This window comes from Accipiter gentilis, chromosome 20, assembly GCF_929443795.1.
Source record: "Accipiter gentilis chromosome 20, bAccGen1.1, whole genome shotgun sequence".
Classification (NCBI taxonomy): Eukaryota; Metazoa; Chordata; class Aves; order Accipitriformes; family Accipitridae; genus Astur; species Astur gentilis.
Genome location: NC_064899.1, coordinates 6,379,361 through 6,394,988, shown reverse-complemented (window position 1 = coordinate 6,394,988; position 15,628 = coordinate 6,379,361). Strand labels below are relative to the sequence as shown.

General features: G+C 37.4%; 1 protein-coding gene across 4 annotated transcripts in view; it reads left to right on the top strand.

The window, feature by feature from the left end:
• Window positions 1–15,628, top strand: part of CDH18 (cadherin 18) — a 512,714-nt gene that overhangs the window by 65,087 nt on the left and 431,999 nt on the right. The window lies entirely within an intron of this gene.

Here is a 15,628-nt window from a genome sequence, read left to right as displayed (position 1 = left end):
ATATTTCTCTTTAATTTTGCTAAGTGGATTATAATCATAAGTATCCAGTCTGATAATATGAAACATATGTTTTGAAGTTTAAAGAGATAAAAGCAAGATGTGAAAAGACTGACCTTTGCTTAGGGGTCCGTGGGCTTAGAATCTGGTCCCTAGTGCCAGTCATTTTACACTGACTCTGGAGTAACCTTACTTTTCATTAAAGACTTATACTGTATTCTTGAGCGAGTTCATTAATATCTGTTCATCCTTTTAAATTCCTGTCATATCAACAGGCATTACAGAGTTGTGAAGTGCTGAGTATGAAAAGTCAGCAAATGAAGCAAGTGGGTGGCAGTAGGCCAAAGCTGATTTTCAGAAGGTTGATTTATTCAGGAAATGTACTGGGGGGCCGGGGAATAAATCACACTTAGACTGGATTTCTCAGGGGACTAATAAGAATTCCCGTAATAGTAATTTCTCTGTTTCCATGTGCCCTACCTCCCGTAACTGCCCTTTGTGTGTATTGTGTTTTTCTCCTTCTCTCTTTAATTTTATTTCAATATCAATGCATATTAACCCATTGAAATTATCGGCTTAGTTATATGTTTTGGTCATTGTTTTTCTGCTAGAGTAGTCTGTGTTTTTAGCAATCTTTGAATATCATGTATTAAATTAAATATCATTATTTGAATTTTTAGAGTAAGAAGAAGAACTCCATAAGTTTAAACTAGATCTCTTTACTCTGAATGTCTTGATTCTGCATGTACACAGTAATGTGAAAACCTTCTACTTTACACAGTTTCCCAAATTCCTGCAAACTGGACATGCAGATTTTAAATGTAGGTCAAGATTCTCCCCCAATACAGTACATACATATCACTATATCCTCCTTTTCAGTAAAGGATTTCATTGTCAGTTCCGATGATGAATCAACAAAGTTAAAGTATTCAAATTTTATAAGTCATTATGATAGTATTACCTATGATAGTATTGTTTCCTTCTAATCTCTCTCTCTCAAAAAAAAATTATTTTGCTCTCTATGTAATTTCAGTATGAATTCATCAAGTAAAAAATAGCCTATATGTTATCTGAAGACACCCTCTAGAACATAGGTGTCTTTATGATAGAATTCAGTATGAGATTCTCAGTAGTTGGTATCTTAGCAGTCATTTCTAGGCAAGAAAACAAGCATGAAATGGATATGGGGACTGAACTTTGTCCTAGTTTTGCTCACACTGATGTTCAACAGCATTGTAGGAGAACTTTGGTTGTATGGAGTTAGTAGGATTACTCGGTTTTGACCGCCGTTCTTGTGCCTTTCTCAGTTATTTAGAGAATCACTTGTCAGTAAACTGGTCTCAAACAGTAAGCAGAAATGATCTGATGGTGTCAAAATGCAAAAGAATCATTTTGGCTTGTTCCTAGAATTGTAAGAGTAGTGTAATATGCAGGGATTGTTATCCTGGAGGGTGGTGGTTTTTTGTGGTGGTGTGTTTTTTGGAGGGTTGGGGTTTTTTCTTTGTTTTTTTAAGCCCTTGAAGTCTATCAGTGCTGTTGGTTGTGAGGAGCCATACCTGCATTCTGTTAGGACTGCACGTCCTGCAAAGCTGACCAGCTCAACCCCTTTAGCTGTCAGAAAGATGCCTACCACAGCTTCTGCCTTCCTTTTATTGAAGAACGTGATCTATTTTTTACTAATTGTCCTCTCAGAAATAGCTGCTGCCTCTGCTTTTAATTTGGACGATGCAGGAGGCTTGACAATCTACTTTCTTATGCCACACAATTTCATTTTTATGTGCCTAGTGTTTGTATAAAGCACAGTTTTTCTTGCTAGCTTTTGAATGACGGTTTTAGTGGCTCAGATGGCTATCAGAGGAAAGTACAGGAGAATCAAGGCTTATGGTTTTATTCCAGCTTTTGCTGTAAGTAAACTACATTGCCTTTGTTTCTAGTAAGAAATAATCACAATGGAATAGAATTTGGTTTTGTTAAAGAAGTGGGGTTTAATTAGGATTTATTTATTTTTTTTTAGCTTTCTATTGGAATGTTCAGAGTCCCTGACTTTGCGTTTCCTACTTCAGAGTAAGGTAGGTCGTCATGAAGTACAGCTGGTTACTGATTCATCATGTCTCCTCTTATCCTACTACTTTTTTGTAGTTAAGCGCTCCCATGGTACATATGAGATTACTGCTTATGCATTCAGAAGAAGCATTAAGAATAAGTGATATTTATGAAACCGTGTAAAGAGAGAGCTTATATTTCTGAATTCTATCATTATTTGCATTCAGTTTCCATAACACTGAAAATTCTTGCTTTATCTATACATTTATTTATTGGATTACCTGCTCATATGGTGAGAATGTGAGACTTGTCTGTCTTTTTTTTTTTTCTTTTTTTTAACTTCATTAGTGTTTGTGTGTGTGTAGAGTCATTTATATAATAAAAATCTTGGATCTTCCATATAATATTAAATTGGTTCTATTTACTATATGATATTTTAGATACAGAGTTGGCATTTTATGAATAGATAAATGTTTTGATAAGCAGTACTTTACTATGAATCCTACCAGTGGATGTGGAGAGCTCAAAGACCTATTAGCATTTTCCAGAGACAACACTGTGACAAGTAGGAGTGGTAGTGATTTGGAGAGATTGTTTTCTTATCAGATTCTTCACTTGGAGATACTTCAGTGCACCTTCCCTTTTCTAGAAAAATTGAAAGGAAGTTCAGAAACTCAAACAGGATGTGCATACATGTATGCCTCTGCTGGGTGCACTCTTCTGAGGCAGAGATTACTCACTTGTGGTAATCCATCTAAACCAGTATTTATGATGGTATTTCATTACAGAGCTTATTTAGCTAAAAACTTAGCAACTCTAGAAGTTTGGAAGTTATTACATTACAGCCAAGTCTACCTTCTGGTAAACATGTATGGGAAATTAAAGAAATGGCAGTCTATTATGTTTATATAATGATTGTATGGAATAATGATAGACTTTTCTTTCTGTCAAAGCTAATTGAAATTTCCTCAAATTCTGGATTTGGTAAACTTCTTTTGCCAGACTTCTCCTTTTCAACAGAAACACCTTTTCAAGTATAATCTTTTCACGAGTTTCAGTTCTGTCAGTTGATTTGCAGCTTTTCATGATCTAAATAATATTGGCATCTTTAAAATGTGAAACGATAAGGGAAAGATTCTAGCAAACCCGGCCTTTATTTGGAAAGTGGTAGGCAGGGACCTCACTTGGTGCGTGAGGTGATCCAGGAGTCTCTTCCTGGGTGTTGCTCCAGGAAAATGGGCCGATGGATCCTTCTCCTCTGACAGCCCTGGAAGGAGCCAGGTCAGGGGCTTTGACTGGGTTACTGGCGTTCCTCAGCCTGTTGCTGTTCTTCTGTGCTCCTTTGTGCTTATGGAGATTGGCCTTTCATCAAGCAACTAAAAGCCTTCTGCAGTTAATGCACTAACCATGTCGAATCTGAAAACATGTAATTGCTTATGACTTCAGTCTGGAGGGGTTGCTATACACTGTAACACTAATATCTCCTTCTGACACTTATTCCTTATAGATATAATGTACATGAGCCTAAACCCATGGGGTTTTGATGTAGAAAGTGTATATACACACTTGAAACGGAAGTATTTCAGGCTTTTGCACTGTTGAGGGTTGCTTTGTGAAGCAGTATCAGCGTGATGGTAAATATAAGCAAAGGCTGAACACAGCTTTGTTATTTATTTCCTGCAAGCACTACAGATGTGCATTTATGGTGAGCTGTTTGCTGTCAAGTCTGCTAATGTGAAGCTCACTTCAGATGTATTTGCATCATTGTTTGGATTTGAGACACTTCCTAAAAGTGTTTGAGTTTAGGGAGTGGCAAATACTTTAAAAACAACAACAACAGGTCTTTTAGGATCTAGAAGCATTAACATTTCGTTTTTAACATCAATGTTAAGAACAAAGTGCGAATGCATCTGCTACCAAAGGACACAGAAATCAAGCACTACAGTCCAGCATGTTAGTTTAACTAACTGGAAGGTATTATCCATTTATTAAACAGTGTGTAAAAGTGCTACTTCACTAAAAACAGTACTATGTGTAACTGCAAATTACTAATACACATTTTAGATGATATCAGAGTACCTGAATTTGCCCATCTTGATAGACTGCAAATTCTTATTGATTCTGTAATAAAGCAACTACAAGTGTTGAATAACAATGACAATCATGTACTGAGCAGTTTACTCAGAGTAAAAGTCATAGACTAATAATCCAGTTTACCTTCCAGTAATTACCTGTGGACTTTTAAATTATTCCCTAGCTTTTGATGTTCATTAGTCACTGGAAATGAAAATGGCAAGGAAACCAATAGTGCATAATTTGGAACATTTTTAATGTTTATGGATTTCTTAGCATGATTAGAAAATATAAGTGGAACTGCTTTTCAGATCAATAGAGGCACATATTAAGTACTATAATAATTGCCTTCTCAAGGACAATGATTTAACACTGTTGGAAGTGATGCTGAGACTACTGATTTCTTAAATCTTCATTAGTGAGCAATGAAAACAGCAGGTTAAAAAAAACCTCACGCAGGTTTTTTTTTACCAAGCTCCTCTTGGCACAGTTAATTATCAATTTAATAGAGTTATCTACTGATACTTAATAATGTTGCTTTAAGCTTTCAACTGTCCCTGAACTTCAGTTACTGTCATGACACTGGTAGTGCAAAATATCAACTAGGAGAAGCATTTAAAATAGCTTTGATAGAAGTCCTTTCCCTCTTAAACTGAACCAACATTTATTTATGAAATTTCACTCTGCCTTAGTAGACTTATTATGATGTCCTTGGCTTGACATATCAATCTGCAGAAATGTATTAAAATGCAAATTCATGTATTTCAGCCCTTGAGCTGTTTCGTTCCATCCCTAAAATAAAAAAAAAATAAATCTTAATAGTCTACAAGGTATTAAAAACAATACTCATATATCTAAGAATAATCAGATTGAGCTTGTTTTATTTTCAAATTAACAGTGCTTAAAACATAGTTTATTTAATTCAGAACCTATGTAAAGTTAATGGAAAAAATACAATTTAATTGTGGGTTTAAATTAAATTTTTAATAAGACAGGTCCTCTTATTTTAGGCAAGTTTGCTGGAGGAGGATATACCGTTAGCATGTTTCTGTTGTGTTTAGCAAGAGAAGTAAAGCTGAAAGACTACAGATAATGTGGGCTCTAGAACTGTCCCTCAGAATAAAATATGTGATATCTGAGTTCTCACAAGCTTGATATTACATATTCCTTTATGACAGCAAACAAAAAGAGAGTATCATAAGAGGGAAGAAGTCGTGGCTCTCACAAAATCATTAATTTGGTTAAGTCTGGAAAAGGCTAGGGGGAAGCATGATCCAGGAAAGAAAACAGGATGGTGGTTGTCTTTAGGGTTAACAAGTGGAGTGCAGTTTGCTTCAGAACTAATAATTTCAGTTAATTATATATATTTCCAAGTTGTAAGTTAAATTTAATTATAATCACTATGCAAAATATCTGTATGTTGAAGTGGACAGTTTAGTGAAGGAGCAGACAAGAAATATTAGGGTGGAAACAGAACAATTTTGAAAGCAGCTGTGAAAATAAATGTCATAGAGCTGATGACAGGACTTCATCTTTAATACCATGTTTATGTCAAACCCCATTTTGAGATATAAAATGACTGCACCGTTTAACAGAGGTAAGTTATAAGATACAGAAAAAATCATCATGTGAAAGAATACCATGTACTCACTCACTTGCTCTGTTTAGCTTGGGAAAGAAATAGACCAAAGTGCACTTCCAGCTTTGCATAATTCTTCATGGAGTTCTGTGGTATTGACAGTATTGAGCCAAAAGTTTAGGAAAGGAATATGTGAAGACATTTAACATCCGCACGTGTACTATACACGTTGGCCACACTGGTTTGATTTCAACTGATCTTGGAAATGAAGTAGTTTTGGATCTGTCTAGCAGAGTCCTGGGAGACTCTCTGGAAATCCCAGGAAACTGTCAAACGAGCCAAGGTATCATAATACAGAAGAGAAAACAGAAAACAGAAAACAGAGGAGTGAAAGGCTCCATCTGGCTCTGCTGTCACCGCTGAGCTGACAGCAAACTAGGAGGGAGTACATTGCTTCATATATAAGATAGTGTGTGGCCTGCAGAGGTGCCCAGTGACCAGAAACCTGCCATGGTTAACTGGGGAGCCCACGAAGTGTGGGGATTCCCCAGGTGGTTACTGTCGGGTGAGGTGGTGCTTATATGGCATCATCCACCTCTACCATGGAGGATAAAAAAGGGGGGGGAAAGAAGGCATGCTGGAATAGTTCTTCTTTGTTGGGATGTCCATTGCATGTCTGATTCATCATAAAGCTTGCTTGAAATTAGTTTCTGGAGTTTTAATCTGTAAGAAAAAGAATATAATATTGTGGATTACAGTCTTGGACCCTGCGTTGTGTACCTTTCAGGTATAAATCCCAGAAGAACCCTGTGATTTGTTATACTGTGTGATTAAGTAATAGAAATTGAATCCAAAATAACATTTGAATCACTATAATGCATCAGAAGAAAACTACAAAACTTAATATTAGATAAATTTAATATTAGATGAATTTAATTTTAGATGACCATTCAGATATAAGATTCACTCAGAGGGAAATTAGCCATCTCTTTTTAACTTGATCTGTTTTGCCTATGTGATCAATTCATGCATTTCAAATGTAAACCAAGATGAGTGAAAGACCTGCAGTACTGCTAAAATAAGAGTTCAGATGTTTGAGCCAGTCTCTCTTGCAAATTCTCAGGTTATTCCTATTTCTTTAAGATATAAGCCATTTTTTTTTCTCTTAAGATAAAAATGCGGATAAGGCTTTTGATGCATTACCTCAAACTTTTAATTGGATTCTGAGTTTTATGACTAAGCCTTCAAGTTGTGTGAGCATTCATTTATTTTCAGTGACTAACATGTAATGCTTTAAATATTCTTCATTTAGGGGTTTTGTTTTCCAAACAAGTCTGTATACTTGCTCTGTTTTCTAAAACATGCCTGCTTCTGCTAGAACAGTTGTCATCTGCATTGTAAAATAACAGTGTTCTATGGGAAGCTTTTAGGCAAAGCCACTGTAATTTAGTTTGCTTAATGTCAGACATGAGTCCACACTACAACAGAAGTGCTCTAAATGTCAAAACAAATCAATTTTGCAAATGTCAGACCGACATTAATGAAAGCTTAGCTCTTTCACTAAGGATACTCTCCTAATTCATAATAAATACTACAGCATCTTACACCATGGCCATTTATAACAGAAGAGATACATGCAGCTGCCACCTTTGTTATGGATTTGGTTTCACAATTCAGGTATATTCTTTAGAAGCCTCTGTATTATACTGCCAGAAGTTTCGAATCACAGAATAGTCTAGGTGGGAAGGGACCTCAGCAAGTCAGCTTGTGTACTTAAAGCAGGGCCCACTTCACAATTTAGTCAGGTTGTTCACTCATATTTTCACTGTCACCAGTGATGGAGATTCCACAGTCTTCCTGGACAAGCTGTTTCGGTGCCTAGTAAAAACAGACAAACAAAACAAAACAAAAAAACCCAACCAAACAAAACAACCAAAACCCCAACCAACCAACCAACCAAAAAACCCACCATGGTATGGTGTCCTCCACCTTTAGGTAGCAGAAGAGTGCAGTTAGACCCCTACATAGCTTTCTTTTCTTGAGGCAAAACAGAGCTTCCTCAGCCTCTCCTTTTATTTCATGTGCTCCAGCTCTCTTACCATCTCAGTAGCCCTCTATTTGATTCTCTCCAGTTTTTTGATCTCTCTCATGCACTGGAGGGCCCCAGACTGGACATAATGTACATAATATTCCCCATCTACCTTCATGTGTTTCAGGTAGAGGAGAAGAATCACTGCCCTTGACCTCTGACTGTGCTTTTGGTAATACAGCCCAGCAAGTGGGTAGTCGTCATTGCTGCAAGGTTACACTGATGACCCATGTTGAATTCATGGTCCGCTAGAGCTCCAAATCACTTTCTACAGGGTTGCTACTTATCTTGTTGCCTATATTGCTGCATGTTTTGTTTGTCTGTTTTGGTTTGGTTTGGTTTTGTCCTAGGTGCAGAACTTGCCTTTATATATATGTATATATATTTATATATTTTTTAATATGGCAAGAGGCTTTTGTCTGCCCCTTCCTCCTGCTTGTTGAGGTCCCCCTGAACCTCACCCTGCAACACATGGACTGCTTCCCCACATGTGGTGTCAGTAGCAAACTTGTGAAGAATGCATTCTGTCCCCTTGTCCAGGTTTTAATAAAGAACTTACACATTTTTGGCTTTAGTATCAGCCTCTGAGGAATAACACTAGTAATTAGCTGCCAGCTGAATTTCCAGCCACTGATGATTATTCTTTGAGCTCAGTGATCTAGCTGGTTTTCCACCCAACGTTCCATATTCAGCCCAGATTGAATACCAAGGTTCTATAAGAGATGGTATTGAAGACTTTCCTAGACTTAAGCTACACAACATCCAGTGCTTACCCCTTGCCCGCAGTGATTTAAAAAAAAACACAGAACAAAACAAAACAAAACAATAAAACCAAAAAAACCCCCAAAAACCCAAAACAAACAGTCAAGCTAGTCAAGAGTGATTTGCCTTGCTAAATTTGTGTGGCTGTGCCTAAAAATGACTTCCCATAAATGGCCTTGCTCCATAAACTTCACAGGGACTGAGGTGAACCTGACTAGCCTGTAGTTCCCTGGATTCACCTCCTTTTTTTTTTTTTTTTTCCTGATGATGGGTGATCCCCGTGATTGTTATGACCCTTTGAAGCTGCTAGGAAGTGACCTTACATTAATTGAGTGGCTCCCTCAGCACCTGTGGATGCATCCCATCTGGTCTCATAGACTTGTATGTGTTGGTTCCTAAATTACCCTTCCCATACTACCAAAGTACTTCTCCCCCTGGAGCTCAGGCTCCTGGTGTGGAAATCTGGGGGAGCTGAGGAAAACCTCGGCACTGAAAACTGAGGCAAAGGTGGCAGTGAGTACCTCAGCCTTCTCCATGTCACTACTCTCCTTCAGTACCAGGACCACGTTTTTGGGATCTTCCTTTTATTCATGTTAGTATAATATGTATATAAAATGTACACTTAAGTACTTCATATTACATGGTAAGCTGGATATTTAGCAATTAACTTGACTACTTTAAGCAGGTGAGTCCTGTCACTGAAGTGAAAACTCTTAAGTGCCTTGATGAATTAGGAATGGGAACTAGTGCTATGTGACTCAGTAAACCAAGTGCCGCTAAATACCACAGCTGCTGTTTTGAATATCTGTGGCTTGTCCTTTGAAAAGATTGTATTTGAAGAACTTGGAGATAGTGAAGAAATTTCAGACCACCAACAAAAGACAAATTCTGCAACACGGAAGAAAAAAAAATCATGCTTGTTGCTGTTTAATCACTCAGCTGTAATGGAGTGAAGTGTAAAACACAAATACGTGCTATGAGGTTGTGCAGGGCATAGCCACCTTACCTATAAATGAAAGGTGATTATACGCCTCCCAGGCACAATGGACAGTTGTGCTTAGGCATTCCCCAAGGGCATTCCCCTTGGCCCATTGTCTGATACTGCATGAAAGGTAATTACTTAGAAAAAGTGTTTCTGTGGATACAGGTGATATTTATACCATTTGGAGGCCTCAGTAAAATTCCTAGGAATGTATTTCCTTCACCTAAACACTTACTAAATTGTCATCAAAACAACAACAACAGAATGTCCTGACAGGTTTAGGTATGCTGTTAGGTGATTACGCTTTCCTATATATATTGTGAATGGCTCACTAATCTTATAGTTATGGTATAAAAAATGACAGTTTTCAGAGAAGTTTGTAGAAGAAGGCCATGTGATGTTTTTTCTAGAAATCATGAGCAACTTTAAGTGCTGTATTCCCAGATGTGTGGCTACATTTAGACTCTGAGACTGGGGAGTACTCTACAGTTGCTGGGCTTGACTTTGTCCTCCTACCATGTTGGGAAAAGAGCCAAGGACTCACTTGCTGCCCCCATTCCTCACCACCTTTCTTTGGAAAAATTCGGAGCATGAAAACTGGAGGGGGATCATGGGAGGCCAGGGCTCATTGCAGAGTCTTCAGGACACGTGTGTTCTCAAGGGCATCTAATTACAGGGTAGCTGCTTTATGTGGTGTCTTCTCTACTATGTCGTGCTTCATGCAAGTTGTCACTGGTGTTAAAGAAAGTGGAATACCAAGGCTCAATAAATGGAAGTAAGCATTTTTTAGGGAATGGCCATGTCCGTTTCATACCAGTCTGCAAACAAGAAAGGGAATCAAAGGAAGTAGGGCTCTTGCAGTTTTGACTAAAACTAGTTTGGCTGTTAGTTTGGCTGAAATGATGTTGTAAACCTTTGTATGTTTAGTTGACTGAAGTTATTTCCAAGGAATGATGATGTATAAAAGTACAGCAAAACTTAACAGGATAACAACAGCTGAGAAGAACATGAAGGTAACCCTGTTTGTTCTTTCAGATTTGAAAAAATGTAATAGTAGATATACTGGATTTTTCTTACCAGGCCAGTGTATCTTTTGTTTCCAGTTCAGCCCACTGCCAAGTATTTGAACACATATATGCTTTGGACCTGAAGAAAATTACACATCTTAGTTGAAGAATATGTTTTGGTTAAGAGAGGACAACAGAAATGGTACAGCCTTTCAAAACAAAGGTACTAGGAAAAGAAAACAGCTTTAAGATTTCTTACATGAACAGTGATTTTCATATATATTGGTACAGAAATGTAATTTTAGTGGGGTCTGAATGTCAACTATCTGGGCATTTGAGCTGGAAAAGTTAGTGGGGCTGTAAATGATACATAATAAAATTACTAGCGCTGTCTTCTTTTATCAAGGAAAGTTTTAATTTCTTATCTTTTGAAATAAATTAATTGAGGTGTGAATTAACTGTTGCATCTTTTGAAGCAGTGAAGGCGCCTAAGGAAATGAAATAAAACTGTAACTTGTATTTGTTTTTAAGATTTGTCTATTTTGCTGTAAATTATTGTATAGCATATGTCCTGTAATGTCCCCTAATATACTATTACTGTATGAATACAACTAGATACATTTTCCAAAATTAAACAAGAATAAATCTCAAAGGAAGGATGTACTTACAGCAGCTGTCAATAATCAACAATACCTATAGGCTTACACTACCTTTCTTCAAGAATCTTCTTAATTTTCCTGGTCTTTTCCAAGGTAAGTGTGTCCTGAAGACAGAAGGAATCATATGTTTCAATAGTGAAAGAAAACTAATCTTAACTTTTATGCTGAGACTGGCTTTGCCACTTTTCTTCTGAAAGTACTCTTTGCTCTTCCTGACACCTGTTTTATCTAGTAGGACCATCTTCACATTGAGCTATTCATTATCCTAGGTTTTTGTTAGGCAGATCAGCTCTTTACTTTGTAATGACTACATAGTTTTCTTAACGTTCTTTGCTCTTCAGAAAATTACTCAGTCTTAAAACATGTTCCCATTCTGTCTACTTAATTTTTCTCTGTATGTTTGGATATCTGTAGATTTAGAAAATGCCTTTGATTGTGCAGCCTGTTGTGAAGTTTACTCAGCTGGTAAAATATGACTTGAGAGGAATTATCCAGCATGGAATCAGGATGTGCATGTTTAATCAAAAGAAAAGTCAGAATACAATGTGGTATTGTCACAATTTTTTTCATCTGGGATAAATAATAATAGATTATTTGTATTGAACTAATTGTTTACTTCAGGACTGAAACCTGTGGATCAGTACTTCAGTTATATTCCAGGTATTTCAATAGTGTACTGCAAAGTCAACAAAAAGCAGAGTTGTGCTTTTAAGATTATTCCTTTTGTTGATTTTGGAATTTGAAACATTCACCTCTACAAGTCTCATTTCATTTTTAATTTGGAATACAGTGTGATTTCTTTAAGGCACCTCACTTGACGTAAGGCTCAAAGCAGACAGAAAAGTTGAACTTCTTTAAAATGTTGAGTTTTGAAAAATATTTGTTGGCTATAATCCTCTTCCTTGAAAATGATTTAGCCTTTTGTGAACACCTCAGCAATTGCTGGGTGTCTCACAGGAGTGATTGGTGGAAGCCTCTAGTTCTGACTGAGCAATGTGTTCTCTCAGGTGAACGAGTTGCAAAAGGAGCATTTTGGACTAGATGAGGACTATTCAGCGTGCTTCCTTAAAGGCAATGCAGAGCCTAAAAGAACTTCATCTCACTAATCTGTTTGATTATGTGGCCCTCTGCCCCACTTCTGTCTTCTCCAGCTCTTAGTGAACGTTTTTTAAAAAGTCTGCAGAGCAGGAAATAAAAGCATTTCACAGTATTTTATATTCTAATAAGTACATAGTCTTGAAAGTAGGAGAACTCTTCTGAAAATTAGCAATCATTTCTGGAGGACTCATCTTTCATAGAGTGTTTATCAACATGAATAGCTATCAAATCTCAGTATAGTAAAGGAAAATCCTGCCTTGCAAAACAGAGCACTTTTCTCTACTCAAACATTGTCCAACTGGTAAAGAATTCCAGGCCCTAACAGTTTTAACCTTATGTTATCTTGTTGATGTATTTCAAAGTTGATACATCTTTAAACTTCAGAGGATACACACTATCACAGTGTTTAGTCCTGGGGCAACCTCAGCTCACTGCTGGAAGTCTTTAAATCGTTGTTGGGTTTATCATTTGAACAACTCACATGTGTCACTGTAATGACTTTAGAGTAGTTTTAACTGAAATAGTTTGTTCCTAACATTTTATTCTACCACTCCCAACCGAAAATCATATCCATGAACACAGACTACTTGATGCATTACTCTGTATTCTCCCAAACCAACACATCCATTTCCCGATTTATCATGTATCATATTATGAAACGACAAGGTAAAATATCCCTCCTTGACCTAGTGATAATGCTTTTGTTCCCATATCTCTAACAAGGTTTGCGGAGCAGTTTAAAAATCCACTTGAAGTTAGTTATGATGGTTTCACCCAAGAAGGAAGTTCACCCAAAGTGAAGTTTGGCAGTGTAGTTTTAAAACTGTGGGAATCTACCTCTTGCAGCTTATTGTAAAGGACATAATTCAGTGTACTGAGCACAGAACAAGTGTGTCACTTTTAGTGCTCATACCACTTCTGGTAAGGCATATAGGTCGTAGCACAATATAATGCACTTGCTGCTCGGAACTGGTGTTACTTCTAGGAATGTTTGTAACACGTCTATCCCCACTGTTTCAGTGGTCCTAGACTATGTATAGTCACAACTTGGTTAGGAAACATTAGAAGTTTAAAACAGGTAGATTATTCCTACCTAATCGGTAGCATGTATGGCAGTAATTCTGACATTATTGGATTGATTTCTTTTTCTTATTCACTGACAGAGCCACATGTTTTGGTGGTCCCCAACAAAATGATTTGCATTGCTTTTTAAAAATAAATTTGGCACCAAACAACAGAAGGTTTTATTTTGTTATTCTAATCCATATCCTGTTCTGTACTGATGGTATCTAGAGCATCAGGCCTCACACTTGCTATTCAGTCCATGCAGTATGATGTCATACCCTTGTAAAATCGCCCTGCTGTGGGGGACTGAAGTGATTATAGCAGAGCGGTCTCTGCTCTCTCCTTGAGATAATTGACTCTGCATGGCCAGAAAGGTATCCACACTTGAGACAGACTTGCTGGCTGAAGTGTAGTGGTCTTGAAATAAATGCTTTTATATTAACCAAAACATTGCTTATTCCATTTTGATTAAATAATCATTGGCATCTATGCTATTTGGGGTTTGTTTTTGGTTTTTTTTTTTTGGGGGGGGGAGTTGTTTGGTTTTTTGGGGGGTGTTTTTGGTTTTGTTTTTTCCCCCCCAAAAAAATCTCAAGCTAATTTTACACCCTTACTATTACACAAATTCTGGAACACCCTTGAACTTTGTTGGTGATAGCTTAAAAAAATTAAGTGTGGCAGCAAGAAGGTAGCTTTTTCTGAGTTAAAAAGAAATGTAACCATACAGTTCTGGCTCTAGGATATGGTAGAGGTCACGTGTGCTCTGCGAAGAATTTTGTTTCTGTACAAAATATAGAGAGAGACTTCTTTCGGTTCACTAATTTCTTGCTCATTCATCAGCTGCACAGTGAGGCAAATCTCATGGATTCTGCCAGCTTTCTGCAGCCTTGTAATATTTTTAGGATCTACAAAATCTGTTTTAATTTTATGAAAATACATGTTTAGATGCAGTTTAAATAAGAATATCTGTCCTTTTGACTATATAATGCATTTACGATATATTAACAAGTATAAATTTTTAAATATACACTAGTATTTTAATTAGTACCTGATAAATTTTTTTTTTGCATTTATTTAATTGCTGGTATAAAGAGGAAATAAAAGCAGAAATTACTGGAATACATCCTACAGATAGTTTATAGGACCAGAAAGGAAGTGTGAGGGGGTCTCTGGTTTTGGTTTCTTTTAACTTTTATTTTGAATGTAGTATATTTATCTGTTTTATAAACACAGAACTGCTGGCACATATATTTAAAAATATTTGCAGTGCTTTGAAAAACAGAGACTGCAGATGGCTGCATTTGTGAGTTTCAACTATTTTGGATATGAATTATAGTACATATTATGCAAAAGAATTGCAAAAACACTAAGGTTTGCAGAAAATGACTGTCAAACAGAGAGTGAAATATAATATGGAGAATGGAATTTACTTTCTGTAACACCAGTTAATGATGGGGAGGGCCAGAAAGCACAGAACACTGTATGAAGACATTGGCACTGGGAGAATAGCAGGATGCTTTAGAAACAGTGGGCTTTTAGTAGAAAGAGAATTTTACTCGTGCTTTTGTATGTTGTAAATATTTAGGATTTATTCCAAAGCAGCTCAGATGTCCAAACACCATTCTTACTGCTCAGATTGATCAGCTAGAACATTTCTATCTGCACATTTGTTTAATCCCATTATTTCTTATCAATCAAATATTAAATAAGTAGAAGAAGGCAACTTTCTTAGTCGTGACAGGGGTCTGGAGAGAGAGAGACATAATTAGAAAAATTTTCTCCCTCCCTTCCCACCAGATTTATCCTGTGTGGGATATGCCATTCATATGCTTTTCTTCAAAGTGTGTGAAACAGCAAGCTGTGCTTTGTCTGCAAATTAAGCAAGGTTCTCCTACAAATAGGATAGGGACATCAGAACTGAGTCTTTGTTACAGAGCACAATCTGCTACTTACTATATTCATTTGAGCATAGGGAGGTCCATGGGGGAGCAGATCTCCACCTGCAGCCCGGGGAGGACCCCACGCCAGAGCAGGGGGATGCCCAAAGGAGGCTGGGACCCCGTGGGAACCCCACTCTGGAGCAGGTTTTCTGGCAGGACTTGTGACCCCGTGGGGGACCCACGCTGGAGCAGTGTGTGCCTGAAGGACTGCAGCCCGTAAGAGGGACCCACCCTGGAGCAGTTCGTGAAGAACTGCAGCCCGTGGGAGGGACCCACATTGGAGAAGTTTGTGGAGAACTGTCTCCTGTGGGAGGGGCCCCACGTTGCAGCAGGG